General features: G+C 46.2%; 1 pseudogene; it reads right to left on the bottom strand.

Moving 5' to 3' along the window:
* The window catches only part of LOC135533835 (cullin-associated NEDD8-dissociated protein 1-like), a 37126-nt pseudogene extending 22814 nt beyond the window's left edge, over positions 1-14312 (bottom strand).
* Positions 14313-19107: the final 4795 nt, after the last annotated feature.

Below are 19107 nucleotides of genomic sequence, written 5' to 3' on the forward strand. Positions count from 1 at the left end.
GGTTGTAGCTATGTGTTCACAACTCTAAACTAACAGGTTGTAGCTATGTGTTCACAGCACTAAACTAACAGGTTAAATGAACTAACAGGTTGTAGCTATGTGTTCACAGCTCTAAACTAACAGGTTGTAGCTATGTGTTCACAGCACTAAACTAACGGATTTTAGCTATGTGTTCACAGCTCTAAACTAACAGGTTGTAGCTATGTGTTCACAGCTCTAAACTAACAGGTTGTAGCTATGTGTTCACAGCTCTAAACTAACAGGTTGTAGCTATGTGTTCACAGCTCTAAACTAACAGGTTGTAGCTATGTGTTCACAGCTCTAAACTAACAGGTTGTAGCTGTAGTGTTCACAGCTCTAAACTAACAGTTTGTAGCTGTAGTGTTCACAGCTCTAAACTAACAGGTTGTAGCTGTAGGGCCTTCAGAATGTATTCACACCTGTCCTGTGTGGCTCAGTCGGTAGAGCATGGCGCTTGCAACGCCAAGCGTCGTGGGTTCGATTCCTGCTGGGGCCACCCATATGTAAAAGTAGTGGCCCCAGCCGACTTGTAAGTCGCTTTGGACAAAAGCGTCTGCTAAATGGGATATATTATTATTATATTATACATGTTTCCTCATTTTGTTGTTATAGCCGACATTTAAAATGAATGAAACTGTGATTCTGTGTCACTGGCCTACACACAATAAATACCCCATAATGTCAAAGTGGAATGACGGTTTTTGAAACATTTTTTTTACAAATGAATAAAAAATAGAAGGCTGAAATGTCTCGAGTCAATAAGTATTCAACCACTTTGTTATGGTAAGTATAAATAAGTTCAGGAGTAACAATGTTTCTTAACAAGTCAAATAATAAGTTGCATGGACTCTGTGTGCAATAAAATAGTGTTTACCATATATTGTTTGATGACTACCCCACACATTACAATTATCTATATGGTTCCTCAGTTGAGCAGTGAATTTCAAATGTTCCAAAACATGCGTCCTGTTCGCAATAAGGCACTAAAGTAAAACTGCAAAATCATGTGGCAAAGAAATTAACTTTATATCCTGAATACAAAGCGTCATGTTTGGGGCAAATCCAACAAAACTCATCACTGAGTATCACGCTTCATATTTTCAACCATGGTGGTGGCTGCATCATGTTATGGGTATGCTTGTCATCGGCAGGGACTAGGGAGTTTTTTTTTTCGGACAAAAATAAACAGAATAGACCTAAGCACAATCCTAGAGGAAAAGCTGGTTTAGTCTGCTTTCCAACAGACACTGGGAGACAAATTCACCTTTCAGCAGGACAATAACCTAAAACACAAGGCCAAATATACGCTGGAGTTGCTTATCAAGACAACATTGAATATTCCTGAGTGACCTAGTTACACTTTTGACTTAAATCAGCTTGAAAATCTATGGCAAGACTTGAAAATGGCTGCTTAGCAATGATCAACAATCAATTGGACAGAGCTTGGAAGAATTATCCAGGCGTGCAAAGCTCTTATTAGAGCCTTACCCAGAAAGGCTCACAGCTGTAATCACTTCCAAAGGTGATTCTAGTATGTATTGACTCAGGGGTGTGAACACTTGTTTTTTTTTTACATGTTGGCAAATGTACTGAAAATGAAATACAGAAATATCTAATATACACATGTTTTCACTTTGTCATTATGAGGTATTGTGTGTAGATGTGTGTGAGAGAAAAAAAATGTTTTAATCCATTTTGAATTTCAGGCTGTAACACAACAAAAAGTGGAATAAGACAATATATATATATATATATATATATATATATATATATATATATATATATATATATATATATATATATATATATATATATATATATATATATATATATATATATATATATGATATATATATATATATATATGTATACTTGTTGATAGGGATAGGGATATGAATACTTGTTGAAGGCACTGTAAGTCAATTTGTCCCAATACTTTTGGTCCCCTAAAATAGGGAGACTATGTACAAAAAGTGTTGTAATATCTAAACGGTTCACCTGATATGGATGAAAATATCCTCAAATTAAAGCTGACAGTCTGACCTTTAACCTCGTAGTCACCTGTATCATTTCAAATCCAAAATGCTGGAGTACAGAGCCAAAACAAACAGAAATGTGTCACTGTCCCAATACTTATGGAGCTCACTGTATATAACATTCTTGCAGGATGAACATCGAATTGTAATTCTGCTATAAATGTCCTTCATGCTTTTTGTGAACGTCAGTTCACACAATTTACTACTTGGCATATTGTCGAAGTGCACATTATACAACCCAAATAGAAGGTTCTTAGACTGTGGACTGGCACAAGCCCGACCTTCCCCTGGAACGAAGATGATGCAATAATGCACATGGTTTTGATTGGTGTTCTTTCACAGTTATATTTCCTAACCAGTATAGCTTAGCATAATAATGGTAAGATGTTTACGGATGGTTAGTCAATTCAAACCAGACGAAAAGTGCAAATATGTGTCCTGCACACAAGTCAAGGTGGATCTGTTCTAGTTTGTTGACATCCACATAAGAAAAGTGACGCTTTTAATAATAATTATAAAAAATAAAATAAAAATGACCCCCAATTTCGTGGCCTCCAATTGGTAGTTATAGTCTTGTCTCATCGCTGCAACTCGCGTACGGACATGGGAGAGGCGAAGGTCGAGAACCGTGCGTCCTCCGAAACACAACCCAACCAAGCCGCACTGCTTCTTGACACAACGCCCACTTAACCCAGAAGCCAGCCACAACAAAGTGTCGGAGGAAACACCGTACACCTGGTGACCGTGTCAGCGTGCACTGCCCCGGCCCGCCACAGGAGTCGCTAGTGCGCGATGAGACAAGGACCTCCCTGCCGGCCAAACCCTCCCTAACCCGGACGACGCTGGACCAATTGTGCGCCCCCCATGGGTCTCCTGGTCACGGCCGCCTGCGACAGAGCCTGTAGTCCAACCCAGAATCTCTAGTGACACAGCTTGTACTGCCTTAGACCACTGCGCCACTCGGATAGGCCCTCGCTTTTAATTATTTGAGGCTTGTGTGGACTGCCATGTCATAAGTCTCCTTACCTTAGTGGTGCAGGTAACCCTGAGAGGTTCGATCAGTCTGTCCAGTCTCTGGACCACAGCATTGGGACACAGACAGCAGAGTCTGGCCAGCATGATGAATGTCAACATCTGGGTAAGGGGAGGGGGGACAGGCAGGAAGACATTTTAGAGAAATAAGATGGGAGAGACATTCTATCTGTTTTCAATGCCGGACGTGCATAATAATGGAGGAATTCAGTTTGAGCACTAGCCACAGAATTTGGAGCGTGCAACATGGTTCAATGTGCCTTTTAAATCAGCACAATCTACTTGTTCATGTTTTCAAATTGCCACCGTCTTGGGAGTTAGAATTGGGGTCATATATACAGTGCTAATGCCGATACAAAACAAGAGGAGAACACTGTAAAATAAGGAGAATTTAGCAAATGAGGAGGTTGTGGTAAACACATCTTTATGGCATTGGTTGACAAATCTCTCATTGCATCAAAGTTGGTCTCTCGTTAAAAAAAAGAGTTCTGGGTGAATTAAGATTTAGATTTAAAGATTTAAAAACCTCCCCAATTCTTTTCTGACAGACAGCGTGTGGCACTGCTCTCATCTAAAACCATTAAGTTGGCTGTGTACTTTAAGCATCATTTGTCCGGTTTAGGAGTGCCCCAACACACTAGTACCATGTTTTAGGGATTTCAAATGGCCTTGAAGAAGTTAAGTTTGCGGTCCTGCTAAGTTTACGTGCAGTCTTACTCTGATGTCGTAGTGGTCTTTAAGGCCTTCTTCTACGCGGTCGAGGAACTCGAAGATGTCCAAGCAGTCCAGACAGCTGTCCAGCAAAGTATACATGCACTCAAACGCTGCCTTTCTCACGTCCAGACCATCGTCCACTGTGTGCTTGAACGGACCCATCTCCACCTGACATAGACAGAGTAATGGAGGAAGAAGAGGAGGAGGAGGAGGGTGAGTGAGTGGAGTGAGTGAGTGAGTGAGTGAGCAAGTGTGTGAATGTGTTTGTGTCTAAAAAGCAAGCTTGTTATTCGTCAATCCGTTTGTTATTTTATCACCTAAGTGTTCTTCGTCGATCCGTTTATTGTTATTGACGTAATGGTTGCCTGTACTGTGATTAAAGCGATACCATCCTCTCATTTTACAACATACACATATTCAACATATAGTCAATACAGGGGATTTATCAAAATGCACACATTGGACTCCACTCGACACACACAGTGGCTTGTGAAAGGATTCACCCCCTGGGCATTTTTCCTATTGTGTTGCCTCACAACCTGGAATTAAAATAGATTTTTTGGGGGGATCTGTATCATTCGATTTACACAACATGGCTACCACTTTGAAGATACAAATATATTTTCTTGTGAAACAAATAAGAAATAAGACAAAGAAACTTGAGTGTGCATAACTATTCACCCCCCCCCCCCCCCCAAAGTCAATACTTTGTAGAGCCACCTTTTGCAGCAATTACAGCTGCAAGTCTCTTGGGGTATGTCTCTATAAGCTTGACACATCAAGCCACTGGGATTTTTGCCCATTCTTCAAGGCAAAACTGATCCAATTCTTTCAAGTTGGATGGGCTCTGCTGGTGTACAGCAATCTTTAAGTCATACCACAGATTCTCAATTGGATTGAGGTCTGGGCCTTAACTAGGCCATTCCAAGACATTTAAATGTTTCCCCTTAAAACACTTGTGTGTTGCTTTAGCAGCTTAGGGTCATTTTCCTGCTGGAAGGTGAGCCTCCGTCCCAGTCTCAAATCTCTGGAAGACTGAAACATGTTTCCCATCGCCATCCATCATTCCTTCAATTCTGACCAGTTTCCCAGTCCCTGCTGATGAAAAACATCCCCACAACATGGATGATGTTCTCGGGGTGACGAGAGGTGTTGGGTTTGCGCCAGACATAGCACTTTCCTTGATGGCCAAAAAGCTCAATTTTAGTCTCCCACATGCCTTTTGGCTAACAGCAACTGTGTTTGCTTATTTCTTTCTTTAAGCAATGGCTTTTTTCTGGCCATTCTTCCATAAAGCCCAGCTCTGTGGAGTGTATGGCTTAAAGTGGTCCTACAGACAGATACTCTAATCTCCGCTGTGCAGCTTTACAACTCCTCCAGGGTTCTCTTTGGTCTCTTTGTTGCCTCTCTGATTAATGCCCTCATTGCCTGGTCCGTGAGTTTTGGTGGGCGGCCCTTTCTTGGCAGGTTTGTTGTGGTGCCATATTCTTTCCATTTTTTAATAATGGATTTAATGGTGTTCAGTGGGATGTTCAAAGTTTCGGATATTTTGTTATAACCCAACCCCGATATGTACTTCTCCACAACTTTGTCCCTGACCTGTTTGGAGAGCTCCTTGGTCTTCATAGTGCCGCTTGCTTGGTGGTGCCCCTTGCTGAGTGGTGTTGCAGACTCTGGGTGTCACGCCCTGACCTTAGTATTCTTTGTTTTCTTTATTATTTTGGTTAGGTCAGGGTGTGACATGGGTGATTATATGTTTTTGTCCTGTCTAGGGTTTTTGTATGTCTATGGTTGCCTAGATTGGTTCTCAATTAGAGGCAGCTGTTTATTGTTGTCTCTGATTGGGAACCATATTTAGGCAGCCATATTCCTTGAGTATTTCACGGGTGATTATCTAGGTCCATGTCCAGTTGCCTGTACTAGTATATTATAGCGGCACGTTCGGTTTATTGTTTTGTAAGTTTGTTAAGTGTCTCTTCGTCTTCATTAAAGTAGTATGTATTCATCTCTCTCCTGCTCCTTGGTCTCCTCCACGAACGTGACACTGGGGCATTTCAGACCAGGTGTATATATACTGAGATCATGTTTTATTTTTTATTATTTATTTAACCTTTATTTAACTTGGCAAGTCAGTCAATAACAAGTTATTATTTATTTACAATGACGGCCTAGGAACAGTGGGTTAACTGCCTTGTTCAGGGGCAGAACGACAGATTTTTACCCTGTCAGCTTGGGGATTCGATCTAGCAACCTTTCGGTTACTGGCCCAACGCGCTTCCCGACTTGGCTACCTGCTGCCCCAAATATGACACTTAAATAAATGACCATGGCAGAACACTGACATTCCTGTCTTGCAGGAAATCACGCACAGAACGAGCAGTATGGCTGGTGGCATCGTAATGCTAGAGGGTCATGTCAGGATGAGCGTGAAGGAAAGGGACCACATGAGGGAGGAGGATGTCTTCTCTGTAACGCACAGCATTGAGATTTCCTGCAATGACAACAAGCTCCGCCCGATGGTGCTGTGACACATCGCCCCAGACCATGACGGACCCTCCACCTCCAAATCGATTCCCGCTCCAGAGTACAGGTCTCGGTATAACGTTTATTCCTTTGACGATAAACGTGAATCCGACCATTACCCCTGGTGAGACAAAACCGCGGCTCGTCAGTGAAAGAGCACTTTTTGCCAGTCCTGTCTGGTCCAGCGACGGTGGGTTTGTGCTCATAGGCGACGTTGTTTCCTATGATGTCTGGTGAGGACCTGCCTTACAACAGGCCTACAAGCCCTCAGTCCAGCCTCTATCAGCCTATTGCGGACAGTCTGAGCACTGATGGAGGGATTGTGCATTCCTGGTGTAACTCAGGCAGTTGTTGTTGCCATCCTGTACCTGTCCTGCAGGTGTGATGTTCGGATGTACCGATCCTGTACAGGTGTGAAACGTGGTCTGCCACTGTGAGGACGATCAGCTGTCCGTCCTGTCTCCCTGTAGTGCTGTCTTGGGCATCTCACAGTACCGATATTGGAATTTATTGCCCTGGCCACATCTGCAGTCCTCATGCCTCCTTGCAGCATGCCTAAGGCACATTCACACAGATGAGCAGGGACTCTGGGCATCTTGATTTTGGTGTTTTTCAGAGTCAGTAGAAAGGCCTCTTTAGTGGTCTAAGTTTTCATAACTGTGACCTTAATTGCCTGCCGTCTGTAAGCTGTTAGTGTCTTAACGACCGTTCCACAGGTGCATGTTCATTAATTGTTTATGGTTCATTGAACAAGCATTGGAAACACTGGGAAACAGTGTTTAAACCCTTTACAATGAAGCTCTGGGAAGTTATTTGGATTTTTTACTAATTATCTTTGAAAGGTAGGGTCTAAAAAACGGACGTTTCTATTTTTGCTGAGTTTAGTAACATGTTTTCACGAGGAAACATATTTCATTAAACTGTTGACCGCCCCTCTACGTGCTCAATAAAGGAATGAAGGAGAGAGCGGATGAGATGGAAACACACGGTGGTCAGATATTCTGTAATGTGTCAGCCTATTAATTATGAAAATATAAAATATGACCTATTACGAGGCTATTCAAAATACAAAATTCACTATAATTGTCGCCCAACTCTGAATACGTTTAGGCTCGACCAATTGCGTACCAAAGACATCTTAAATCAGTTTAAAAAAAAAAAATGTTTTTCTGCCAGGCGTAATAAGCAATAGACTATTGTGACGGACATTTTTCTGTTTGTGCTTTTCTAATGTCTGTGTTCATGTAAGTGACTGATTGAACGAATCCTCACTATCAGTATCTGCAATTTGACAGGACGCCCAGAAACTTGTTTAGAGCAAAGGGATATCTCCGTTTTTTAAGGTCTCAGCTTAGACATCAGAAGCATTGGTCTGTCACATGCATGACAGAGTATTGGTCTGTCACATGCATGACCCAGTATTGGTCTGTCACATTTATGACCCAGTATTGGTCGTCACATGCATGACCCAGTATTGGTCTGTCACATGCATGACCCAGTATTGGTCTGTCACATGCATGACCCAGTATTGGTCGTCACATGAATGAAGCAACCATTAATTATGAATAATCATGCAAATATAACTTGTCGGTATATAAAACATCTAAGTTTGACTGTACTCACTCTAGCTTGCTGGCAATAAACAGCGATTAATCTAAGATTAAACTTCGAGTGTCCCTGTGTAAGAATTTCCAAAACACTATGTATTGCATAATGGCACAATCATTATTTCAATTCAGGGTTGTTATTTTTTTTTCAGTTGTGTTTCTTTGAAACAACATCCGCAACAACCACTTTGTTCCCCACTCAGTTTCAACCTGTTATTGAACCTCTTTCTTCACATGTATCGATCACAGTGGTGAGTTTTAAAAGCACTGATACTGTTTTAATGATACGTGTTTTGATGTGATTCTCCCATCTCATTTGCATTGATGTCAGAGAGGTTATCAGGGACAATAGAGCCCTGATTACCAGGCCATTAGCTTGACGACCCGATGATCGTTATCGAGTTGTCGAGTACTACTAAAGCTCTTCCAGAGTGTATAAGAGGAGATTACAGTGACTCAACGGTCACATGGGTCAGCCATGACACCACATGACATCAGGTGTGGCGGTAACACGGTCAAGGCAACAGCCTCCTTCTTGATTTGTGTCTTGTATGTAGAGGTTAGGTGATATTGAGGCTAGCTGCACACACACACACACACACACACACACACACACACACACACACACACACACACACACACACACACACACACACACACACACACTACCTCTCTGATAAGGTCCTTCTTGATCTGTGTCTTGTATGTAGAGGTTAGGTGATATTGAGGCTAGCTGCACACACACACACACACACACACACACACACACACACACACACACACACACACACGCACACACACACACACACTACCTCTCTGATGAGGTCCTTCCTGATCTGTGTCTCGTTGTAGAGGCTAGGCAGTACTGAGGCTAGCAGACCGCGGATCAGAGAAGGTTTGTTGTGGAACGCTGAGTTGAACATCACCAAGGCCACACGACGCACATTCGGGTCTTTGTCCTGCAGAGTCTTCAGGAAGTCACCTGGCATAGAGAACAGGGTGATGTTCATTAAGAACCAAATGGGAGAAATCAAACAGAAACCGGGAGGCAAACACACCAAAAAATATTTCCCGTTGGAAATATTATTATTTTTTTCATTAACTGAATGAATACAACCCTGGACATTGCAGCATGTTGTGGGTGCATTTTAAATGACACCCCATTCCTCCATAAAGTGCACTATTTTTAACCAGACGTGGCTTTAACCCAAAAGAAGTGCACTACGGTTGAATAAGGCTATCATATAACCAGTGTAGAAAAAGTTATATGTTGCGTCACTTTGACATTTACCTATGCATCCTTTGAGTAGTGAATCTATAGGTACAGGCTGGTCAACGATGGTGAACTTAACAGCAGTGACCACAGTACTGCGGGCCACAGGAGACCCTGAGGACAGCTGTTGTTTGAGCCTGGGCAAGAGCTGAGCCGGGTTGGCCATGGTGAGTTTCCCAGGCACTCCGCCACCACATTCCTGCGTCCCCTCTTCGGGCACACTCGCGGTTCTTAAAGAGCAGAGCCCAGATATCCTCGACGTGGGCCAACAAGCTCTCCGTCGAGCAGGCGCTGATCACCTCTTTGAGGCTGTGTAACAGCAGGTACCTTCTCTTAGCCTGGCTACCCGATCTCCGTCAGCATAAAGGGAAGGTAGTCCTCCAGGTTGCCCACACAGATGTTCCCCAGAGCGCAGGAAGCGGCTGACTTGACTTCCTCGTTGGGAGAGGAGAAGGCCTCCAGGATCACGGTCTTTAGTTCCTTCTGACCCCCAGGTTCATGGTACGCCCGCCTCCCCCAGACACAGGAAAGACAGGATTCTGACGGACTCGGAACACTTGGGGTTCTTGACTTCCTGGATGAAGCCGGTGACCATTCCGGATGCTTCTTTAGGGCACACGGAGGATAGAGCAGCTACACACCTGGCCAAAACAAGAGACAATATAAAACAGAAAAAATAAAAACATCATTTTGTGTTTCTCATGCCTCTACAAGACACTATAGGTATATCACTTATATCTATCCTCTTTATCTGTACGCTCAATCAATCAATCAATCAATCAATCAATCAAACAAACCACTACTCCTACCTGGCCACAGAGTAGTAAGACTGTCTGTGCATGGGTGTGGGGTCTGTAGCCTTCGCTGAGCCGTGGAAAGGACCGGTGAGAGCTTTCAAGAGGTCGTTATATCCCATGTTCCCAGCCTTAGTGACCACCAGGGCCTTGAAGAACTCCAAGATGGCCGACAGAGCCCCTCCTTGCAGCAATGGGGAATGAACCAGATGAAACACACCAGGTAAGACGGTGTTCCCGATCTTGGACAGGGAGGAGGGGCACACCTAGCTATACAGGTGAGAAGCATCACCGCCACCTGGGATATGTGCATGTCGTTCTCCTCGATCAGGGCAGGTAGCTCGTTGAGCACAGCCTCGATCACGGGCGGCTTCAGGCTGTCGCTGTAGTTCATAACTATCATGTTGAAGGCAGTCAGTGTGCTCAGCTTGAGGGCGCGCTGGTTCTTCCTGAGGAAGGAGGCCAGGATGGGGATGCCCTCAGTGAGTAAAGGTCGGAGGTCGATCCTGAGGGGCGATGTGGCGATGAGAGTCAGTGTCTTCACCGCTGTCAGCCTGTGAGGAGAAGAATTGGACCAGTTTGAAACAGAGACAGCCCTCAAGGACGCTCCACAAGTTGTCACAGAAGCCATTATTGGAGAGATGCAAAGATGAACCCTGGATAACATACATTATTGTCATGGAGACACTTTTTGTTTTACACCCCCCCACCCCCCACACACACACAATATACATATAAACCCACAGAGAGCTTTGATGAAAGAGTTAGCCACAGTTTAGTTTATGGGGTTGAGTGTCTTGCTCAATGGCACGAGATAGTATTGGGATACTGATGCCAAAGTAACTCTCCTGTTGCAGGCTCACTTCCCAGCCTACACCAGATGTTGTTTTTACAGTTGGGAGCAGGGATTTGTACCTGCAAAACACTAGGCTACCTACCTGGTGATCTCGTTCTTCAGTCTCTCCAGGAAGATCTGCAGTGTCGGCTGGAGGTCCCCGCCCAGCTGGTCTCCTAGGTGACACACGATGTGACCCATACAGGAAATGGCCCTCTCCTTCACTTCCTGGTCAATGTCTGCAGCCTTCAGCCTCTTCAGAGTGGCAGAGAACACATCCTTCACGTAGGGCTTGACATCGAAGGCGGGTAGTTTATCTAGAGTAGAATAGATACTTTTATTTGGAACGGAATTTCTTATTCTACCTTTCATCCCAACCCCAGTAAAAACAACGATCTGACACCAGTAGCCAGTTCAGTCCTCACAATTTCCTCCCCATGGACCAGGACTTGAACCAGCAACCTTTTGATTACTGATCCACCTCTCTAACCTCTGGGCTACAGTACCTACCTCCCTAACGGGCATATGATCTTGACCATCTGCTGCGTGACCAGTAGGGCTTCGGAGGTGATCTTATAGAAGGGGTCCTCCACACACTGCACCACCGGAGGCAGAATAACCTTCATGTGAGGCTGGAACACGGCAGGAGGATGGCTGCACAGGAGGACATTGAGGAAAGAGAGGGCATCGATCTTCATGTTGGACGAGGTAGACTTGTCTGTCAGGGAGTGAACTATACCTGAAAAGAGAGATGCCAGAGAAAAGGTGAATATGAATGTCGAGATGACTTTTTTGACATTGTATCTATAACCCTTCCAAGCATTATTTCCTTTTAAGTTATAGTACTATATTTTTATTGACGGGAGTTTTCCTGACCACGTGGCTAGAACGCGAAATTGTCCTGACTAACTACAGAGAAGAAATTAACAACTGTTGTAGCCTATAACTACAGTAGGCCCTGAGTTTTTCCTGGCCAGGTCACATGATCGATGCCCTGTCTTTCCTCAAGGTCCTCCTAAGCAGCCATCCTCCTGCCTCAGGAGGACCCCTTCTATAAGATCACCTCCTGAGGCCCTACTCGTCAGCAGATGGTCAAGATCATTTTAAATGTTATGTAGCTCTGTCATTGAGCTGTTCTTGTCTATTATTGTCCTGTATTCTGTCATGATTCTTGTTTATTGTGGAACCCAGGAAGAGTAGCTGCTGCTTTTGCAACAGCCAATGGGGATCTAAATGAAATCCAATTTGTAATGGAAAAACTACTGGCCTCAGAAATGAACAAAGGAATGTAGTAATTTCGATAAGAAGCTGCGGGTAAGTGAACGTGTGAGTGAGGTTGCCAGGGATGTGAGTGAGGTTTACCAGGGATGTGAGTGAGGTTGCCAGGGATGTGAGTGAGGTTTACCGGGGATGAGAGATGGTATGTGAGGGTGTGAGTGAGATTACCAGGGATGAGAGATGGTATGTGAGGGTGTGACTAACTACAGGTTACCGGGGATGACTAACTACAGGTTACCGGGGATGAGGTTACCGGGGATGAGAGATGGTATGTGAGGGTGTGAGTGAGGTTACCGGGGATGAGAGATGGTATGTGAGGGTGTGAGTGAGATTACCAGGGATGAGAGATGGTATGTGAGATTACCAGGGATGAGAGATGGTATGTGAGGGTGTGAGTGAGATTACCAGGGATGAGAGATGGTATGTGAGGGTGTGAGTGAGGTTACCAGGGATGAGAGATGGTATGTGAGATTACCAGGGATGAGAGATGGTATGTGAGGGTGTGAGTGAGATTACCAGGGATGAGAGATGGTATGTGAGGGTGTGAGTGAGATTACCAGGGATGAGAGATGGTATGTGAGGGTGTGAGTGAGATTACCAGGGATGAGAGATGGTATGTGTTTTCCCAGGGCTCCTGGCAGTACGTTGGCCAGCTCTGTCAGCAAACTGAAACAGCCCTGTCTAGACTTCATACTCTTCTCCTTCAGCTGCTTGTGGAGAGCCTTCACTACTGTGGGGACCTGGGAAACAACAACAAAAAGCCCTGAGGAACACCTCAAACGAATGAAAGCTCACATTAAAACGTACTTAAATATGTCTCCTAATTCACCTTGTCATCTCTGTATTGTGATATACACTATTACTGTATGCTCTGCTGATGTCTTGGATGAGGTCCCACTTTAAAAGGCATTTTAGCCCCATGAGACTAACGCCGGTTGATTAATGTTTTAGAAAACAACAACAACAAAAACAACAACAAAAATCAAAACAAATGACCTGTTTCTTGAGCAGAGTGATGGCTGGATCTTCTTGGACTCCAGGCTCTGTTGCCGTGGCGATGAGGCCCTGAGAAGGCCTGGTCTGTTTGAGTAAGGCAACAAAAGCTACAAAGATGTCCGTCCTGACGTTCTCCTCCCTCTCTTTAAACCGAGCCAGCAGGGTTGGAGCTACGGACCCATAGAGCTCCACTAGCAGGTCTCTCCTTGTGCTGATCACAGCCTCCAGACACTTCACAGACGACCTCCGTACCTTCCAGCTCATGTCGTCATCGTCACTGTACTCGTCATCTGACTCTGCAAGGAAAAGAATGTTGACTTTGTTCCAATGTCCATATACGCATACCATATTACAATTAATGTCTAATAGATTGCATTTAAATTCCCTAAATTCCCTTACCCTGACCCTAACTCTAACCTCAAACCTGACCCTAACTCTAACCTGACACTAACTCTAACCCCAAACCTGACCCCATCTCTAACCCCAAACCTGACCCTAACCCCAAACCTGACCCTAACTCTAACCTCAAACCTGACCCTGACTCTAACCTCAAACCTGACCCTAACTCTAACCTCAAACCTGACCCTAACTCTAATCTCAAATCTGACCCTAACTCGAACCTCTAACCTGACCCTAACTCGAACCTCTAACCTGACCCTAACTCTAACCTAACACTAACTCTAACCCCAAACCTGACCCCATCTCTAACCCCAAACCTGACCCTAACCCCAAACCTGACCCTAACTCTAACCTCAAACCTGACCCCGACTCTAACCTCAAACCTGACCCTAACTCTAACCTCAAACCTGACCCTAACTCTAACCTCAAACCTGACCCTAACTCTAATCTCAAATCTGACCCTAACTCTAATCTCAAATCTGACCCTAACTCTAACCTCAAACCTGACCCTAACTCGAACCTCAAACCTGACCCTAACTCGAACCTCTAACCTGACCCTAACTCTAACCCCAAACCTGACCCCATCTCTAACCCCAAACCTGACCCTAACCTCAAACCTGACCCTAACTCTAATCTCAAACCTGACCCTAACTCTAATCTCAAATCTGACCCTAACTGAACCTCAAACCTGATCCTAACTCTATTTAATAATTGCACATCAGCATAGTTGCTGTTGATAGGTTTGTTGATAGTTTGAGTACCTTGGTCCCTCATCCTCTCCGTCCTCTGTGTCCATGGACTCATCCCGTCCTCATCCCGCCCTCATCCACATCATAGTTGTAGTTGGGGTCATAGGTGACGTACCTCAGACACAGCTTGATCACCGTGGACATATGTGGGGACATCTCCTTGGGGCATCTCATATAGAAATAACAGATCAACTATTGAACGAATTTAGTAGTTATGGGTCTGTTTTTTCATCTGTGTCTAATCTTGTGTGAGCACTGGGCTCTGGTCAGCTAGTAATGGGTGGAATAAATCACAAGAGCAACCTCAAGTAGAGAGAGAGAGAGAGAGAGAGAGATTCACTCAAGTTTTTATTTATTTATTTTTTTACCTGCGGATGAAGGCTTCAAAGGCCTGGAAGCAGTACTCCCTGAGTTCATCGTCCTCCACACTGCAGAACGTCATCACCATGGGGATGATCTTCTCCAGGTGCTCACCTGGAACAAGAGCAATAAAACAACCACTTACCCGACCGACCAATACAATGCTTCTCTCTGGTGACTAAAAGTACAACCACTTACCAGACTGACCAATACAATGCTTCTCTCTGGTGACTAAAGTACAACCACTTACCAGACCGACCAATACAATGCTTCTCTCTGGTGACTAAAAGTTCAACAATGTCCATTTTGATTTGCAACCACTTTGACAGATATCAAGTTGGTTTCGGAAAAAATAAATAACTTGGATGTCATTTCATTTCCAGAGCTCAGATTTTTTTTTACTATAAATTCAACAATCAAGCTTAAAGAAACTGATCCCCAGCCAACCTCACCCTACCCTCTATCCTGTTGAACAGCACCTCACCCTACCCTCTACCCTGTTGAACAGCACCTCACCCTACCCTCTACCCTGTTGAACAGCACCTCACCCTACCCTCTTTGAAAATCACCTCACCCTACCCTCTACCCGGTTGAACAGCACCTCACCCTACACTCTACCCTGTTGAACAGCACCTCACCCTACCCTCTACCCTGTTGAACATCACCTCACCCTACCCTCTACCCTGTTGAACAGCACCTCACCCTACCCTCTACCCTGTTGAACATCACCTCACCCTACCCTCTACCCTGTTGAACATCACCTCATCCTACCCTCTACCCTGTTGAACAGCACCTCACCCTACCCTCTACCCTGTTGAACAGCACCTCACCCTACCCTCTCCTGCCTGTTGAACATCACCTCACCCCTACCCTCTACCCGGTTGAAAATCACCTCACCTACCCTCTACCCTGTTGAACAGCACCTCACCCTACCCTCTACCCTGTTGAACAGCACCTCACCCTACATTCTACCCTGTTGAACAGCACCTCACCCTACACTCTACCCTGTTGAACAGCACCTCACCCTACCCTCTACCCTGTTGAACAGCACATCACCCTACCCTCTACCCGTTGAACATCACCTCACCCTACCCTCTCCTGCCTGTTGAACATCACCTCACCCTACCCTCTACCCTGTTGAAAATCACCTCACCCTACCCTCTACCCTGTTGAAAATCACCTCACCCTACCCTCTACCCTGTTGAACAGCACCTCACCCTACACTCTACCCTGTTGAACAGCACCTCACTCCTACCCTCTACCCTGTTGAACAGCACATCACCCTACCCTCTACCCGTTGAACATCACCTCACCCCTACCCTCTCCTGCCTGTTGAACATCACCTCACCCTACCCTCTACCCTGTTGAAAATCACCTCACCTACCCTCTCCTGCCTGTTGAACAGCACCTCACCTACCCTCTACCCGTTGAACATCACCTCACCCTACCCCCTCCTGCCTGTTGAACATCACCTCACCCTACCCTCTACCCTGTTGAAAATCACCTCACCCTACCCTCTACCCTGTTGAACAGCACCTCACCCTACCCTCTACCCTGTTGAAACACCTCACCCTACCCTCTACCCTGTTGAACAGCACCTCACCCTACCTCTACCCTGTTGTACAGCACCTCACCTTACCTCTACCCTGTTGAACATCACCTCACCCTACCCCTACCCTGTTGAACATCATCTCACCCTACCCTCTACTCTGTTGAACATCACCTCACCCTACCCTCTACCCTGTTGAACAGCACCTCACCCTACACTCTACCCTGTTGAACAGCACCTCACCTTACCCTCTACCCTGTTGAACATCATCTCACCCTACCCTCTACTCTGTTGAACATCACCTCACCCTACACTCTACCCTGTTGAACATCACCTCACCCTACACTCTACCCTGTTGAACAGCACCTCACCCTACCCTCTACCCTGTTGAACAGCACCTCACCCTACCCTCTACCCGTTGAACATCACCTCACCCTACCCTCTCCTGCCTGTTGAACATCACCTCACCCTACCCTCTACCCTGTTGAAAATCACCTCACCCTACCCTCTACCCTGTTGAAAATCACCTCACCCTAACCTCTACCCTGTTGAACATCACCTCCCCCAACCCTCTCCTGCCAGTTGAACAGCACCTCAACCTACCCTCTACTCTGTTGAACAGCACCTCAACCTACCCTCAAACCTGTTGAACATCACCTCACCCTACCCTCGACCCTGTTGAACATCACCTCACCATGCAATCTACCCTGTTGAACATCACCTCACCATGCAATCTACCCTGTTGAACAGCACCTCACCCTACCCGCTACCCTGTTGAACAGCACCTCACCCTACCCTCTACTGCCTGTTGAACATCACCTCACCCCTACCCCTATCCTGCCTGTTGAACAGCACCTCACCAGACCTATCCTGCATGTTGAACAGCACCTCACCCTACCCTCTACTCTGTTGAACATCACCTCACCCTACCCTCCACCCTGTTGAACATCGCCTCACCCTACCCTCTACCCTGTTGAAAATCACCTCACCCTACCCTCTACCCTGTTGAACATCACCTCCCCCAACCCTCTCCTGCCTGTTGAACAGCACCTCAACCTACCCTCTACCCTGTTGAACAGCACCTCACCCTACCCTCTACCCTGTTGAACAGCACCTCACCCTACCCTCTACCATGTTGAACAGCACCTCACCCTACCCTCTACCCTGTTGAACAGCACCTCACCCTACCCTCTACCCTGTTGAACAGCACCTCACCCTACCCTCTACCCTGTTGAACAGCACCTCACCCTACCCTCTACCCGTTGAACATCACCTCACCCTACCCTCTCCTGCCTGTTGAACATCACCTCACCCTACCCTCTACCCTGTTGAAAATCACCTCACCCTACCCTCTACCCTGTTGAAAATCACCTCACCCTACCCTCTACCCTGTTGAACATCACCTCCCCCAACCCTCTCCTGCCTGTTGAACAGCACCTCAACCTACCCTCAAACCTGTTGAACATCACCTCACCCTACCCTCGACCCTGTTGAACATCACCTCACCATGCAATCTACCCTGTTGAACAGCACCTCACCCTACCCTCTACCCTGTTGAACAGCACCTCACCCTACCCTCTACTGCCTGTTGAACATCACCTCACCCTACCCCTATCCTGCCTGTTGAACAGCACCTCACCAGACCTATCCTGCATGTTGAACAGCTCCTCACCCTACCCTCTACTCTGTTGAACATCACCTCACCCTACCCTCCACCCTGTTGAACATCACCTCACCCTACCCTCTCCTGCCTGTTGAACATCACCTCACCCTACCCTATCCTTCCTGTCGAACAGCACCTCACCCTACCCTATCCTGCCTGATGAACAGCACCTCACCCTACCATCTACTCTGTTGAACATCACCTCACCCTACCCTCTACCCTGTTGAACATCACCTCACCCTACCCTCTACCCCGTTGAACAGCACCTCACCCTACCCTCTACCCTGTTGAACAGCACCTCAACCCTACCCTCTACCCTGTTGAACAGCACCTCACCCTACCCTCTACTGCCTGTTGAACAGCACCTCACCCTACCCTCTACTCTGTTGAACATCACCTCACCCTACCCTCCACCCTGTTGAACATCACCTCACACTACCGTCTACCCTGTTGAACAGCACCTCACCCTAACCTCTACCCCGTTGAACATCACCTCAACCTACCCTCTACCCTGTTGAACATCATCTCACCCTACCCTCTACCCTATTGAACATCACCTCACCCTACCCTCTACCCTGTTGAACAGCACCTCACACTAACCTCTACCCCGTTGAACATCACCTCAACCTACCCTCTACCCTGTTGAACATCATCTCACCCTAACCTCTACCCTATTGAACATCACCTCAACCTACCCTCTACCCAGTTGAACATCACCTCACCCTACCCTCTACCCTGTTGAACAGCACCTTACCCTACCCTCTACTGCCTGTTGAACAGCACCTCACCCTACCCTCTACCCTGTTGAAAATCACCTCACCCTACCATCTCCTGCCTGTTGAACATCACCTCACCCTACCCTCTCCTGCCTGTTGAACATCACCTCACCCTACCCTCTCCTGCCTGTTGAACAGCACCTCACCCTACCCTTTCCTGCCTGTTGAACAGCACCTCAACCTACCCTCTACCCTGTTGAACATAGCCTCACCATACATTCTACCCTGTTGAACAGCACCTCACCATACATTCTACCCTGTTGAACAGCACCTCACCCTACCCTTTACCCTGGTGAACAGCACCTCACCCTACCCTCTCCTGCCTGTTGAACATCACCTCACCCTACCCTATCCTGCCTGTTGAACAGCACCTCACCCTACCCTATCCTGCCTGTTGAAAATCACCTCACCCTACCCTCTACCCTGTTGAAAATCACCTCACCCTACCCTCTACCCTGTTGAACATCACCTCCCCCAACCCTCTCCTGCCTGTTGAACAGCA

Source organism: Oncorhynchus masou, unplaced genomic scaffold (genome assembly GCF_036934945.1).
Source record: "Oncorhynchus masou masou isolate Uvic2021 unplaced genomic scaffold, UVic_Omas_1.1 unplaced_scaffold_2697, whole genome shotgun sequence".
Lineage (NCBI taxonomy): Eukaryota > Metazoa > Chordata > Actinopteri > Salmoniformes > Salmonidae > Oncorhynchus > Oncorhynchus masou.